The sequence below is a fragment of the Camellia sinensis genome, chromosome 11, assembly GCF_055761805.1.
Source record: "Camellia sinensis isolate YWXY chromosome 11, ASM5576180v1, whole genome shotgun sequence".
In the NCBI taxonomy this organism is placed as follows: domain Eukaryota; kingdom Viridiplantae; phylum Streptophyta; class Magnoliopsida; order Ericales; family Theaceae; genus Camellia; species Camellia sinensis.
Genome location: NC_138971.1, coordinates 98,365,401 through 98,381,562, shown reverse-complemented (window position 1 = coordinate 98,381,562; position 16,162 = coordinate 98,365,401). Strand labels below are relative to the sequence as shown.

General features: G+C 41.7%; 1 pseudogene; it reads right to left on the bottom strand.

The window, feature by feature from the left end:
• The window catches only part of LOC145802500 (transcription termination factor MTEF1, chloroplastic pseudogene), a 77,852-nt pseudogene extending 61,996 nt beyond the window's left edge, over positions 1-15,856 (bottom strand).
• Between the last annotated feature and the right edge of the window lie 306 nt (positions 15,857-16,162).

Sequence of the window (16,162 nt, the reverse complement as noted above, 5' to 3'; positions counted from 1 at the left end):
AGGCAAACTATGCATGGCAGTGCGATTCCGAGCCAGTCCTGAGCATGTGTTGCATCTGGCCCTCGCCCCGAGGCGGTTTACTGTTTTTTATTTAGTTTAGTTAATTTGTTAATTAATTAAGCAATTTGTAATATTTAATTAGCTTGCGTAGTTAATTAATTTGTATTATTATTTTGGTTCCTCCGAGTGAGGGCAAATTTGTAATAAGTGTGTGTGCGTGGTGTGCAAGTCTTCCAACCTCCACTTCTTTCTTCCCTTTTATTTACCTGCTTATGATGGTAGATTAGGGCACATTTATTTTAGCATACCTTATGCTATGCATGCGTGCATTCATGCATTTGTTGACATGCACCGGGCTCGGTACATCATACAAACTACATTGTACTTTTCAATTCCAAATTGAATACATGTTACTTGTAGCATTTCATATGCCATTTTAGGGTTAGCCGAGCCTACTCTAAATTGCATCCTTGCCTGTGTTGCATTAGCCACTTAACATGAACTAGGGACATGCATGTTTGCTAACTAGTTTATTGTTTTGGCACGGAGTACAATGTAAGTATTTATGCTTTAGCATCTCGCATGCGTGTGAATGTTAACATGACAGTATGATTACCATGAGGCTAGCTGCTTATGTGATATAACTGCTTGAATGCCTGTGGATGGAGGTTGAATTACCTAAATTGGAATAATGCATTAAAACTGTGAGTTTTAAGCCCACTAGATAGTGGCAAAATCATCTTTTCTAAAAGCCCACTTGAGGGTGGCAAAATCTGCATTTTAGCCTACTTGCGAGTAGCAAACCATTTTCAAAAACAAACATGAAATGTTTTGTTCCAACTTGGGCGATTTGGTCTATACTTGTTTGCTGCGCGCATAACATAGTAATTCTAGGCTAACAATTGGTTTAAGAATACACAAAGTTTTCAAAAATGGATATCACGGTTAGTAGAGGCCGGTCTTCGGACCGGGCGAAAGGGGGTGCTCATAGTTGACCTTCCCCGATCGTACCCAAGCTCCCGAGCCGAGACAACTCCGGTGATGACGGACATGTGGCCTTCGGCACCGAGTCGGGGTTTCCTAAATTCCCCATTTAAAAAATATTTAGGTGGCGACTCTGTATCTGGCAAAGTAGTCCATGTTTGGCATTTCTTTCAAAAATCTGTTTTCTCAAAACGATTTGCCGGATTTGGACTCTTTGGTTCAGATTTAGAACCGCGACACAAATTGAGTCCGAACTGTAGCATGAGGCCCACGGGCGCGTCTACAAATGGCACGCACTGTTCTGAGCAATACGCAAACACCAGTTTTTGTGCTTTCTAACTTGGGCATTGAGTCAGTCTTGTTGTTTTATATAGAGTCAGTCTTTTCTTACTGAGTCAGTTGGGTCTGTCTTGTTGTACCGAGTCAGTCCTATTTTGTTGGAGTCGGGTGATTTCGGGGGTGTTACCTCGGACATCACTTGCTAGTTTGGTGTTTGTCTTTTCATTTTCTTTTGAGTCTGTTTTTGCCTTAGAGCCAGTAATGCCAACAGATTTGAATGAACAGCGGTGATTTTCACATTCTTGTGTTCGCTTCTGCCTTGTGCCAGTTGTGCCAGAAGTTCTGAATGAAATGGCAATGCTTTTCGCCTACTTTTCTGTGCCTCGAACTCATTACATTGACCTAAGTTTTTCAAAACCTTTTGAACACTGTGATGAAAACGAAGAGGAAAGAATTCCTTGGGATTTGTAAAAATTTGATCAATTGAGAGAAAGAGAGGCATGCTATGCCCTTAATGAATGAAATCATGTTTGTTAACGTGAGTACTGAGAAGGATCCTAGCTTGATCCAGATTGGTTCTACATTGTCTTTCGCGCGAGCGATTAGTCGCTTTCTTAAAAGATTTCAAAAAAAAAAAAAAATATTTTGCGTAGTCCTGCGATGACCTGTGTGGAATCGCTCTTGAGATTGTGCAGCTTAGTATCGCTCTCAGCCTTGAGACTCGACCCCCCGTTCGCTTCCCGACCTTGAACCTTAACTCAGAATGTTCAACAGTCAACCGCAATGTGAGGCCTGTGTGGCCAGATTCGAAGCAGCCCTCGACCTAGGGGGCAGAAAAATGTCAGATGTGCTCAGAGAGCCGAAGATGGATCATCCTGCAAGTCAATGAAGACTGGCAAGAATGCCAAATCCCAGAAGAGAAGAAAGAAGAAAGTATTGCTGAAGAACAACTGAGTTCCTATCCACAACACTAGGGGAAATTTAGCCCCCATGGGATGGACTCCTACATCGTCAGCGAACAACAGTCACTCTCCTGGATTTAGACGGATTCGAGATCTCAGAACCATTTGACATGGACCAAGCTACACTTTTACCCTTGAGAGGCTCGTTAGGCCGAAAACCCGAAAGGGCGACCCAGGAAAAAGTTAGAGCGTGAAAAAAGAGAAGAAAAGAACAAAAGAGAAAAATACAAAAAAAAAAAAATAATGAAGAAAATGCAAAAAATGAAAACAAAAAAAGAAAAGAAGAAAAAGATGGAAAAAAGAAGAAAAGAAATGAAAAAGAATTAAAGAATATAGCTCGCAAGGTTGAAAACCCGCAAAGGGTGGCCTTGGCAAAAGTTAGAGCATAAAAAGGAGAGGTTAAATACCCGAGTGTACCTTAACCCCGAACTACGTAAGGCTTGATTCCCATCTTTGGGATACGTAGGCAACTTCATTCTGAAGTCCAGCCGTAAAACACTTCAAATTGATTGTGCCCATGTAATGGTTTTGATCATCTTCGCTTTCTCTGTATTCGAGAATTTGGTTGTGTTCGTCACTCTGAGGACTGACTACAATGCGCTGCGGGGCCATTCAGACAAGGGGAAACTTTCCGTTGCCATTCAATGCGCTGTGGTGCCGTTCAAACAAGGGGCAACTTTCCGTTGCCGTTCAATGCGCTGCAGTGCCGTTCAAACAAGGGGCGACTGTCCGTTGCCATGCAGCTCCCCTCAAGCAAGGGGCAATTTTCCTTCGAATCTGAGGTTGTGCATCTCGAGAGTGGGTTCTATGCTTGTTGAGCAGTGGTCATTTGAAAAAATAGTTTTTGAGAATTTTTACTAAGGTTAACTGATCTTCTCTCGAAAACTATTCCATTTTTCCAAAACTGGACCTTTTTCTTGGACCCAAAAAAGGAAAATTTTCAGTGCTCATAACCTAACTTGCATGATTTTGAATCAGAAAATCGAACAAGCGTGTTAATCTAACTCTCATTTTGGTTAAAATTGTTTTAGTAGAAAGCCAAAAATAAAAAATGGTCAAGATGATGAACTAGGGGCACAATTGAGTCAGGTGTTCTGTCTTTTCCCCATTGTCAACATACATGCCAGAAAATGCGCCATACTTGCCAAGAAGGGCACTCTACCTGCCAGAAAAGACACAACTGAAGGCGACAACAAAAGGGCTGAAAGCTCTCTCATCCTCCAAGCAGCGAGATATCAAGCCAAGTGTGAAGCACAAGATTGGAATGGATCAAGATACTCCATTCCCTCATCCGGCGCATTGACAGATGTCACTGGAGGAAATAGCCGCGAACTGATTATGTTGGGCAAGAGCCCACAACTTTCTGTTTATCCATCAACCACCCAGGGGAGGGATAAAAAATGAGAGATTGAAGAATAGAGAGATGTGCGCTGAGAGAAAAAGTGAGGAAAGGGCTTTTTCAGAAAAACAGAGCCTGAGGGCCGAGTGATGTGAGAATCACAAATAAGAAAATGGTGGGAAATAATACCCAGAGAAACTGGCTCCTCGTGCACCAAGAGGTCTCTTGTCTTTGTAACACAGTTGAGTGTTGTGTTCGTGTGTTTTGTTTGTCTCGATTCTTGTTTTGAGTCGTTTAAGTGTCAATAGATGTGTTTAGTTTGTTCTACCTTTGTTTTCCATTGTTGAGTCATTTTGGCTGTGGTCAGTTGTAGGCTCAATACCCGGTTGAGAACCCTTTTCTCATTTCAATTTCAAAAATCGTTTTGTGCTCAGAGTGCCGTGTTGTTCTCCACATTTGTGCAAATCAGGATTGGTTCTTTCATAAAGCCGTGGGATTCAACCCAGGTCATGTGAAAACAGTAAAACCAGGACCCATCTGAAGCTATGAAAGTTCCGGGCTACAAAGCGAAAGAAAAGAGGGAAAATGTCGGACATCCGAGATTGTTTCAACTTCGGCAAGTTTTGTCATTGCATCTTGTATGTTCAGAATGAGCAGTGTCTTGTATGAGTTGTGTGCTGAATAAACAAAATACTGTGTTATGGGCTGTGAGTTCAGAATGAGTTATGTTCAGAACGGACCGTGTGTTCAGAATCAGCGGTGTCCTGCGTGAGCCGTATGTTCCAAATAAGTAGAATATTATGTTATGAGCTGCGTGTTCAGAGTAAGCAGTATGCCGATACGAGCTGTGTGTTCAAAGTGAATAGAATACTGTGTTGACTGTTTCACTATTTCAAGCCAGAATGGTGATCCGAAGTGCTTTCCCTGAGTACCATTCCCCGCGAGAGTAAAATGGTTTACTGCCACTCACTCCATGAGGTTCTTTCTAAAGTGTCGCTTTGTTTGTTTATTGCATTCCTTAAACATCACGCTCCGCATTGCTTGCAACATGTATCGTATCATCACACTTATTGCATTTATTTGCATCTTGTGTTATCTCTTATTGTTTATCCTTTTACACTGAGCAGCGTTTAGGATCGTTGTCCCCCGGGACTCAACTTAGGTTGCGTGGAACACGCTCCCGAGTTGTTTACCTCTTCTCACGGTTTCAGCGTGGTTAGAGTGTTCTTTTCCTCACACGATTTCAGCGTGTTTGGAATTTATCCCAGGTTGCGTTGTAGACGCGCTGGGCGGGTTGTTTTTGGACCTCCTCTCACGATTTCAGCGTAATTTGAGTGTCCCGTTCCTCATACGATTTCAGCGTGTTTGGATTTTATCTCAGGTTGCGTTGTTCGCACACTTGAGCGGTTGTTTTCGAACCTCTTCTCACGATTTCAGCGTGGTTAGAGTGTTCTTTTCCTCACACGATTTCAGCGTGTTTGGATTTTATCTCAGGTTGCGTTGTGCGCACACTTGAGCGGCTATTTTCGGACCTCCTCTCACGATTTCAGCGTGGTTAGAGTGTTCTTTTCCTCACACGATTTCAGCGTGTTTGGATTTTATCTCAGGTTGCGTTGTGCGCGCACTTGAGCGGTTGTTTTCGGACCTCTTCTCACGTTTTCAGCATGGTTAGAGTGTTCTCTTCCTCACACGATTTCAGCGTGTTTGGATTTTATCGCAGGTTGCGTTGTGCGCGCACTTGAGCGGTTGTTTTCGGACCTCTTCTCACGATTTCAGCGTGGTTAGAGTGTTTTTTGCCTCACACGATTTCAGCGTGTTTGGATTTTATCTCAGGTTGCGTTGTGCGCGCACTTGAGCGGTTGTTTTCGGACCTCTTCTCACGTTTTCAGCATGGTTAGAGTGTTCTCTTCCTCATACGATTTTAGCGTATTTGAAATTTATCCCAGGTTGCGTTGTAGACGCGCTGGGCGGGTTGTTTTTGGACCTCCTCTCACGATTTTAGCGTGGTTTGAGTGTCCCGTTCGTCACACTATTTCAGCGTGTTTGGATTTTATCACTGGTTGCGTTGTGTGCGCACTTGAGCAATTGTTTTCGGACCTCTTCTCACGATTTCAGCATGGTTAGAGTGTTCGTTTCCTCACACGATTTCAGCGTGTTTGGAATTTATCCCAGGTTGCGTTGTAGACGCGCTGGGCGGGTTGTTTTTGGAGCCTCCCCTTCCTCACACAATTTCAGCGCGTTTGAAATTTATCTTAGGTTGCATGGAACGCGCTCCTGATTGATTTTCTTTGTTCTTCCTCCACTCACGAGTCCAGCGTGGTTGGCGTGTGTTCACCCTTTGCATCTATTGCATCACATCTATTACATCGTATCTATTTCACTGTCTGGTCTAAGAGACCTTAAATCCTGTATCTTTATTCGCACTGTCTTGTGCACTCCCGGGTCTAGGAGACCTTAAATCCTCTAAAGGTGCAATTTCTTTGGTGTTTGTCGTGCCCGAACGACTTGCAGTGGTCTGGTATGGCCACTTGCCTGCGTTAGCAGTGAGTTCGTAGGAGATCAATTGAGACGGTGGAAACTAGAGTTCGAATGGCTCTTGCCTAGAACGCAAAGGTTTGGGATTTCCGAGACTAAAGTCTGGTTTAAATACCCAAGGGTATATCCTCGGCTTGAAATCTGTATGGCAGCCCCATAGATTGAGATAGCATATGTATGCGCCTCAATTCTGGATACCGAATCAACCTAGTCTGTCACCCTGTTGGAGAATAGGGAAAGCTACGACCATAGTCAGGGAGAAAACTAGTACCTACAGTTCAACCAAGAAGAAGCGAAAGATCCCCAGCGGCATGAGGTAAGTCATTGCTAATTGCCCCTGTAAGGTACCTTCACCTCTTAGCTATTACATTGCATTTTAGCCACTACATTGCAGTGCATCGCATAAATACTCAATTTTTAAACCGGCTTCGCGTAGCGTATAAGTCCAATCATCAAAATCTTCCCGCATATCATTTTATCCTGCCCCTGAACTACGCTGGTTTGATTCCTTACAAAGGGATACGTAGGCAGCCTGCGGGCGCAACCATTTATTTGTCTGTACTTTGTATGTTTGTCTAAGTCTTCGGCCTTGTCAAAAATGGGTCGTCTCTGGGCTTTGACATTCACTCCTGTCACTTCTTGACTTTTGAGTTCTGTCAAAGAGGGGAAACTGTAGACACCCCATTTTCGACCGACCTTAAGACTCAGACATCACCGATTGAGCGCTTGGTGATGTCGCATATTGTGCTCGTTCTGAGGTTGCGGAGTCTCGGCTGCGAGCCTTGCCTCAGGACTTCCAAACTCTTTTATACCATGCCTCGGTTTGCGAACCAAGTCTCGTTTTCTCCGTTTTCTCTTCCCGAAGGGAGGGAGAGGTCTCGTAGATCATCTCTCAGTGGCCGTAGGCTACGTTTCGTGGTCGTAGGCCATTTTTCCCGTTTGGAGCCCGGTTTCTAGTTTTTCAGAGCTGTCGGTCGTGTGCCTCGGTTCGGGACCGCTTAACCACCTCCGTTTGCTCCAGGTTTTGGCATACACCTTATTTCCTTCCTTTTGAGGGACACTGTGGCCCGAGAGACCAACTTCGTGGTCGAAAGCCACTTTTGGTGCCTAACAGCCTGTTTTCGGGGCCCCGAACTGTGTGTTTTGGCCCCCGAACCTCCGTTTTGCATCCGTCTTGGTTCATTTTTGGTGGAGACCTTCTTTTCATTGTTAGAAAGGTTGTAGGAGAGTGGGAGGCCAGTAATTTTTCTAAAAAACCAGCTTTTTTTGGTCAAAAGTGATTCAACATGAATCTGGGAAGGAGGAAAACATCTGCGCGGCTTTAGAAAAATGGGCATAACTCTTTGCACAGAGGGAATTAAGATATGGGGCCACCACCGTTGGAAAACTTACTTCTGGGGCTTCATTTTTCACTCAAAAAATCTCCTAGAGCCAAGTCCGGGTGGAGGAGATATGGTTGGTTGAAATCCGTTTGGACCGAATCTGCGCGACTTCACCAAAACAGGCATAACTTTTTGCACAGGAGGAATTTTGATGCAAGGTTTGTGGCATTGGAAAGCTAACTTCCGGGGCTTCATCCTAGGGGGTGGCCGGCCACCTTGATCCTTTTGACCTTGTCGGCCGGCCACCTGAACTGGTCGGCCGGCCACCTTGCCTGGCCAGCCGGCCACCTGAACCTTTTGAACCTGGTCGGTCATTTTTGCCCTCCTGAGTGTGTTCCAGCTGTGCCAGCTATTCTACACTTGACCCACTGTCCGAGGGGCTGCCCTTTTGGGGGAAAATTTGAATTGGTTTTTCCCCCCCTTTTCCCTTGGCCTCTCCTCTATAAGCCAACACCTTACCTCCATTTTGAGAGGTTAGAAAAAATCCTCTCGGAGCTTTTGTATACAACTTTCCCTCTCTCTCTCATCCAAGCCTCCAAACACCTTGGTTCTTCACCATTTACACACCAACCCATAGCATAACACCTCCATCACTCATTCCAGCATTTGGGAGGACATTTGAAGAGGTTGAAAGTTCAGAAATTTGGTCCAAAAGTTGCTGATTTACTGCTCTTCAAGGGTAAGCACCTATTTCCCTTAAACTTACATTCTTTTGCTTCATTTATAAGCCATACTTGCAAGTATTTTTGGGCTCCGAGCCAAACTAGAAATAATCTTATTTTGAGCTTATCTTCATGTTTGATCAAGGGTTTTTCTCTGTTTGAAGCCACCTGCTACCCCTTTCCCTTTATCTCTCTTTTAGGGCTATTTCTTGCATGATATTTTAGCCTTGATTTTGAACATTTTTGGGCTCCGAACCAAACTGAAAAGTGCCTTATTTTGAGCCCCTCTTCAACTTTGTTGAAGGGCTCTTCACTGTTTGGGGCCAGATACTGCCCCTTTCCCTTTATCTCTCTTTTAGGGCTATTTTTGCATCATATTTTAGCCTTACTTGTGAGCATATTCGAGATTTTCTATAAACTGTAAAGTATCTTTTATTGAGCCCCTCTTCAACTTTGTTGAAGGGATCTTTCTTGTTTGAAATCATTTACTACCCTGTTTGCTCATTCTCCCTTTTAGGGCTGTTTTTGCATGATATATTAGCCTTGTTTGTAAGCCTTTTCGGACCTCGACCTAAACTGAAAAAAGTCTTTTTTTGACATCATATTCATGTTTGATTAAGGTCCATTCTTTTTTTGGAGTCATCTTCCCCTATGCATGCTTCATTCTTTCATGATTAGGGCTATGAATTAGAGCACTTGAATTGGCCATGGTTTGGCCTCTTAGCCACTGAAATCCAATGGATTTTCAGTGGCTTTGATGCATTTTTGAGCCTTGAAATCAGAGGGGGGTGACCCCCTCTCACCTTGTTTTGTTTGATGGTCATTTTGGCCTTCCAAAGAGGCCCTATCTTGCATGCTTTTTTGATTGATTTCAGGGCCAATTTGGTGAGTTTTAGGGCTACAATATTTGATTTCCAGAGTTAATTTTTCCATGCTAAGTGTCCTTGATGTATGTGCTTAATAACCCCTTGTATGCCCTTCCAAAGGAACCCCTCGTTTGTGCATGTGTTGGCTGAATTTCCATGCTTATTTGGGCATATTTTGGCACATTTTATTCACTGATTTTTTCTGGTTTGATGAGTTCTCACCTGCTTCATGCACATGCCATGTAACCCATGTTTGCTAGTTAAAGTTGCATGCTATTTTAGTCCGTCTTGTTAGCATCTTTTAGCCATGCTTTGAACTAGAAATGTTCATGTTTTGGGACTGCCTTGGTTCTGTCTTCATGCTTCATGATCAAATAATGCATGCTTTGTAGAGCTATAGGTCAATGCATGTGCCTAGTTTTGTGTTTCGGGACCATTCCATGCATCGGGTGCCATGTTTCCATGTTTCGGGACCATTTTGCATCACATTTTAGTGCTGGAAATTACATGCTTGTATGCCATATTTCATGCCTTGCCATGCCTTGTTAGAGTTGCATACTATGCCTTAGGTTTGGTTCTCGGTTTGCGTGCATGTGTGAACGCATTTCGATAGTCTCATTTTGATCTAATGGCCACTAACGTGAGTGTAGCTGAGATCCACTCATATTGGTGTAAGTCCATTGTGCATTGTGTATGCCATTTCATTTCATAGCATTGCGTATGCTAGGTTGTATGTTAGAGCATTGTGTATGTCTCTCTACATCGTGCATTGTGTATGCCATTCCATAGCATTGTGTATGTTAGGTTGCATGTTAGGATTACATTCATGCATGTCATGCATATTGCATTGTGTTTGGGATAGAAGTTAGCCTAAGCACGGGAAACGAGGGACGTTTCGTACTCCGAGTAACGGAACGTGTCTCAATTTCTGGTCGCCGGCACTCCGGATTACCCATGATGGAGTTTATGTCTTGTTGTGTTTTCATGTGCATTCATTTCATATTGAGACGTGCAATTTGACTCCTCGGCCATCATGCATCGAGATGCGTGATTGGTGGCACGAGGATCGAGGACTACACTCCCCGAAGGGTAGTCGTGCATACATACGTAGAAATACTTAGCCATGCCCCTTTCTTGCTCTCTGTTGCAGCAAATCAGAAACCGACAATCTTTTGGAGCTTCATGCAATACTCCGGGCTTAATTATAAACAGAGGCTAATTGGGGCATCGCAATGGATTTCCGCGCAAAGGCGACTCGAGCATGCATCATCCACCATTTGGAACAGAGCCGAGGCGGTCCATAGATTTGCGTGCTAGCTTACTGCTTTCCTAGTTAAATTTGTCAATTAATTAGGGTTTTTGTATTTATTCAGACTGTACTATTTATTCGGATTGTACTATTTATTGGGACTGTATATTATTTATTCGGACCCTCCAAGTGAGGGTAATGTTGTAATAAGTGTGCGTGCGTGTGATGTATATCTTCCAACCCCACGTCTTTCTCCCTTTTATTTACTAGCTTATGATGGTTAGATTAGGGTATGTTTCAATTAGCATACAGTATGATAGCATGTTTGCATCCATTCATCTGTTTTGCATGCACCGGGCTCGACTCATCATATTAACTGCATTTGTATTTCAATTCCAAATTGAATACTTGTTAGCTGTAGCATTCCATATGCCATCTTTAGAATAGCCGAGCCTATTGTAGTTGCATTTTTGCATGTGTTGCATTAGGCATTTCTGTATAGTTAGGATCATGCATGGATTTCTAACATAGCTTCTGTTTTGGCTTGGAGTACTTGGTAAGTGTTTATGCTTTAGCATCCTTGCATGTGTGTCAGTGACTGCCATGATAGCATGCTTACCATGAGGCTAATTGCTTATGTGATATATCTGCCTGAATGCCTGTGGGTGAAGGTTGGGTTATTTGGATTGGAACAATTCATCAATTGTGAGTTTTAAGCCCACTAGATAGTGGCAAAACCATGTTTTCTAAGCCCACCCGAGGGTGGCAAAATCTGCATTTTAAGCCTACTTGCGAGTAGCAAACCACTTTCAAATAAACAAACATGAGATGTTTTGTTCCAATTCAAGCGATCCAGTCTATACTTGTATGCTGTGTGCATCACATAGTAAATCTAGGCTAATAACCGGAATAAGAACGCATAATGTTTTCAAAACCCGATATCATGGTTAGTAGAGGCCGATCTTTGATCGGGCGAGCATGGATGCTCACGAAGTGACCTTCCCCAATCGTACCCAAGTTCCCGAGCCGAGGCAACTTTGGTGATGACGGACACATGGCCTTAGGCAACGAGTCAGGGTTTCCTAAATTTCCCAAAACAAAACATTTATGTGGCGACTCTGTATCTGGCAAAGCAGTCCATGTTTGGCACTTCTTTCAAAAAATCTGTTTTCAAAAACGATTTACCGGATTTGGACTCTTTGATGATTCGTCGGTCTTGCATTACACTCTGCGAGATTAGATACAGGACCGTGACATTGAGTCCTGAACTGTAGTGAACCCAATGAACAAAACGGCGGGGGGGGGGGGAGGGGATCTCCTCCCGGGACGTTCGGGGAAGTCTACACCAGCCGGCCAACTAGGTCGGCCGGCCAACTAGGCCTAGCAAAACCTGTCTTATTGCAAAACCAAGAAAATGAACAAACAAGAAATATGTAGGTGGCTCAACTAACAACTACCGGTTAGATTAAAAACAAGAAAACAAATGTAAAATAAAAAAAAGTGCAAACTTACAACAAAACTAACATGAACCTAAAACAAGAAAACAAGTATAAGATAGAGCATGCAAGATTACAACAAAACTAATATGAGACTAATACAAGAAAATATAAGCTAGGAAATGCAAGATTACAAGAAAACAAATATAAGATAGAACCTGCAAGATTACAACAAAACTAACATGAACCTAAAACAAGAAAGCAAATATGAGGTAGAACATGCAAGATTATAATAAAACCAATATGAGACTAATACAAGAAAAATATAACCTAGGAAATGCAAGATTACAACATAATTACTATGAAACTAAAACAAGAAAATAAATATAAGATAGAACATGCAAGATTATAACAACACAAATATGAAATTAAAGCAAGTGAATAAAAATAAATAAATAAATAAATAATTATGAGCTAAACAAACCACTAGGATTATAACAACACACTATGAAATATAAAGTAAGAAAATAAATATGAGATAAACAAACCACTTGGATTATAACAAAACATTATGAAATAAGAAGCAAGAAAATAAATATGAGATAGAAAATATAAGAAAATGGAAGACTAGAAATTCACTTTCCAAAGAAAGATTGAACTTCTTGATTTCCAAACTTCCTCTTGATCACCCTCAAGTTTAGGAAGTGTGTTCTCAATCCTCAATTTAAAAGCTTGGAATCCTTGCTAAAATGATGGCTTGGAGGTGTATGTGGGGAAAAGTGATTATCTCTCTTGTTTTTGCTCACTTTTACCAACACCCATTCTTCCTCTTGATCAAATCTACTGAAATTCAAGTATTTCAGAATTTTTGGAGGAGTTTTGGGTATAGAAAAAGATGAAATTTCAGTTGGTATGGAAGGTATGGGGTGTATATGGAAGATAAGAGTATTTTTAGCTCAAAAACTCAAAATTTCTCTCTTTTTTTCACTTTTTTTCTCACTCTTTTCTCTTCAATTTCGTGGTCCTCCCTCTCTTTTACAATATGATCATTCTATATAGGCAATGAGGGAGAGTGAAGATCAAAAGGAAGGTGGGAGACAAGAATGTGACAGGAGGACAAATTTTCAATGTGGTTGCATAGGATACTCTTTTAAAGATGCAAACAAAACCTCTTTTTGACAATGGAGGATGATTTGGTATTTATTTGGTGATATATGGGTTGGCCAATGGGGTAGTGAGTGTCTTACACAAGAAAAAAATACAAAAAATACATCTTCTCAGCCTGTTGGTTTGAAATGATCAAATATTATTTGAGGGAAAATATAACACAAGGCAAAGCTTTGGTAGAGAGGTTAAGGTGTTGGGTGTGGAGTCTTAGGTTGTGGGTTCAAACCCCTTCACCAGCATTCTTTAAATTTATTTTTTTGGGTACTGACAAGTCAGCGCCACATTATCAGCAAGGATCAATCCAGTCATGCCACGTCAACAAGATCGCCAAGTCAGCGTCACAATCAGCATTGATGGAATATTCCCTCACGTAACAGAATATTCCCTAAGTTTTGAAAATTGTAATTTGGCCCAAAAGTTTCAAATAATTGTGCTGTAACCCAGATTTGAAGAGAATTTTTCAGTCAGGCCTTAGAAGTGCAGCGAAGGTTGATCCTAACTAAACGAACCATTCTGGATGCAATCGTGAGGTTAGAATATTCCCTTGGAAAGGTAATTTTGTGGCTATTTAGGGTTGGAAATAGGGCTCAAATTCTAAGTTTTCTTATTGAGAATTCTGTGAGATACACCTTTTTGTTTCATTATCGGGTAATTAAAAAAAAATGCCAAAGTCTTAGGGCCGGTCAAAATGGGGTGTCTACAGTTGCCCCTCTTTGATAGAGCTCAAAGTCATTTCTTGACGTGAGTGAATGTTAAAGCCCAAAGACGACCCTTTTGACAAGGCCATAAGACTTGGGCAAACAAACAAAATGCATATGCAATTGGTTGAACCCGAAGGTTGTTTATGTATCCCTTTGTAAGGAATCAAACCAGCGTAGTCCACGGACATAATACAAATGACATGCTCAAAATGTAGTTTGAAAGTTGGACTTACACGCTTCGCGAAGCTAGTTGTTTGAAAATTCATGATTATGCAATGCAATGCAATGTCATGGAGTGATGATAAAGATATGAAGATGGCAACATAAGAGGCAAGCTTCGTGCAAATGATATGAAATATAACAGGGGGTGCATCGCATTACATGTGCCACAAGATCACATACAAATGTGCCATAACACAAATGATAGGTGAACTTGAAATCCAAACGCATCTTACATAAGAAGAGAAAATAATGAACTTAAAATCCAAACGCATTTCACGCAGAAGAAGGTATAGTGGTGCAACCAACAGATGTTCCTAGTCATATTTTCATACGGAGAGAGGGAAGGTTTTAACTAGGTAAACATCTAACCCTAACACGTTTCACATGAAAGGAGCAAATGTTGTGTAACTAACAGGCATATCTAATCGTATCTCATACGGAGAGGAGGAAGGTAAACATCAAATCCTAAAACGTTTTACGTGAAAGGAACAAAGGTGGCGAAACCAATAGCATACCTAACCGTCTCTCATACGGAGAGGGAGAAGGCTTTAATCGGGTAAACATCAAATCCTAACACGTTTCAAGTGAGAGGAACAAAGGTGGTGTAACCAACAAACGGACCTAACCATATCTCATGCGAAAATGGGAAAGGTTTTAACGAGGTAAACATCAAATCCTAACACGTTTCACGTGAAAGGAGAAAAGGTGGTGTAACCAACAGACGTACCTAACTGTATCTCATACGGAGAGGGGAAAGGTTTTAACTAGGTAAACATTAAATCCTAACACGTTTCACGTGAAAGGTGCAAAGGTAGTGTAACCAACAGGCATACCTAACCATATCTCATACGGAAAAGGGGAAGGTTTTAACCAGGTAAACTTCAAATCCTAACATGTTTCACGTGAAATGAGTAAAGGTGGTGTAACCAACATGTGGACCTAATCGTAGCTCATACGGAGAGGGGGAAGGTTTTAACCAGGTAAACTTCAAATCCTAACACGTCTCACGTGAAAGGTGAAAAGGTGGTGTAACCAACAGGCATACCTGACCGTATCTTATACAGAGAGGGGGAAAGTTTTAAACAGGTAAACATCAAATCCTAACACGTTTCATGTGAAAGGAGCAAAGGTGGTGTAACCAACATGCATACCTAACCGTATCTCATACGGAGAGGGTGAATGTTACATATACACACGAACGATATACAAAATACGTATTACATACGTATACATATACACACAGGAAAATTATATACATATACGGATGCACACATATACATATACGGAGAAAATATATACATAGTTACATGTACACAGGCATATACCTACATAATATAATACACTCAAACATACGTACACATACATATACATATCTCTCTCCTCCTCTATTTTTGTCTCTCTCTTTCTTCCTTTATCTTCTTCAATCTCTGTTTAAACTCTTGGAAGCTATGCTCACAATCATTATTCCACTCAAACTTTACCCCTTTCCTGGTGAGATTGGTAAGTGGCAAAGCAATACAGGAGAATCCTTCCACAAACCGTCTGTAATAACCAGCAAGCCCTAAAAAGCTATGTACCTCTATCACATAAGTAGGTCGTGGCCAATCAACAATTGTTGTCACCTTCGTGCTATCCACAGATACCCCATCTTTACTCACTACATGACCCAAAAAGGATACACTGCTCAACCAGAATTCACACTTCTTAAATTTTGCATACAGTCTCACCTCCCTAAGGATCTGCAGTACTACCCTCAAATGCTGCTCATGCTCCTCACTCCTCGAATAAATTAGGATGTCATCAATAAACACTACCATAAATTTATCCAGTTGGGGTTTAAATACTTTGTTCATCAAATCCATGAATGCGACTGGTGCATTTCTGAGACCAAAAGGTATCACCAAGAACTCATAATGCCCATAACGAGTTCTAAAAGCGGTCTTAGGAACATCTTTATCCCTTGCCTTCAACTGGTGATAGCTTGACCTCAAGTCAATTTTAGAGAATACTTGAGCTCCCTGCAACTGGTCAAATAGGTCATCAATGCGTGGCAAAGGATATCTATTCTTCATTGTGACTTTATTCGGTTCTCTATAATCAATACACAATCTCATAGACCCATCCTTCTTCTTCACAAACAACACAGGTGCTCCCTAAGGTGAAACACTAGGCCTAATAAAACTTTTGTCTAGCAACTCCAGTAACTGAGTTTGTAACTCCCTCAACTCCAATGGTGCCATTATATAGGGTGCTTTAGAGATAAGTGCTATATTGGAGACCAAGTCAATAGAAAATTCTACCTCACGATCTAGAGGAAGTCCAGGTAGATCCTCTAGAAACAAAACATCAACACATTCACTCACTACAGGCAACTTCTC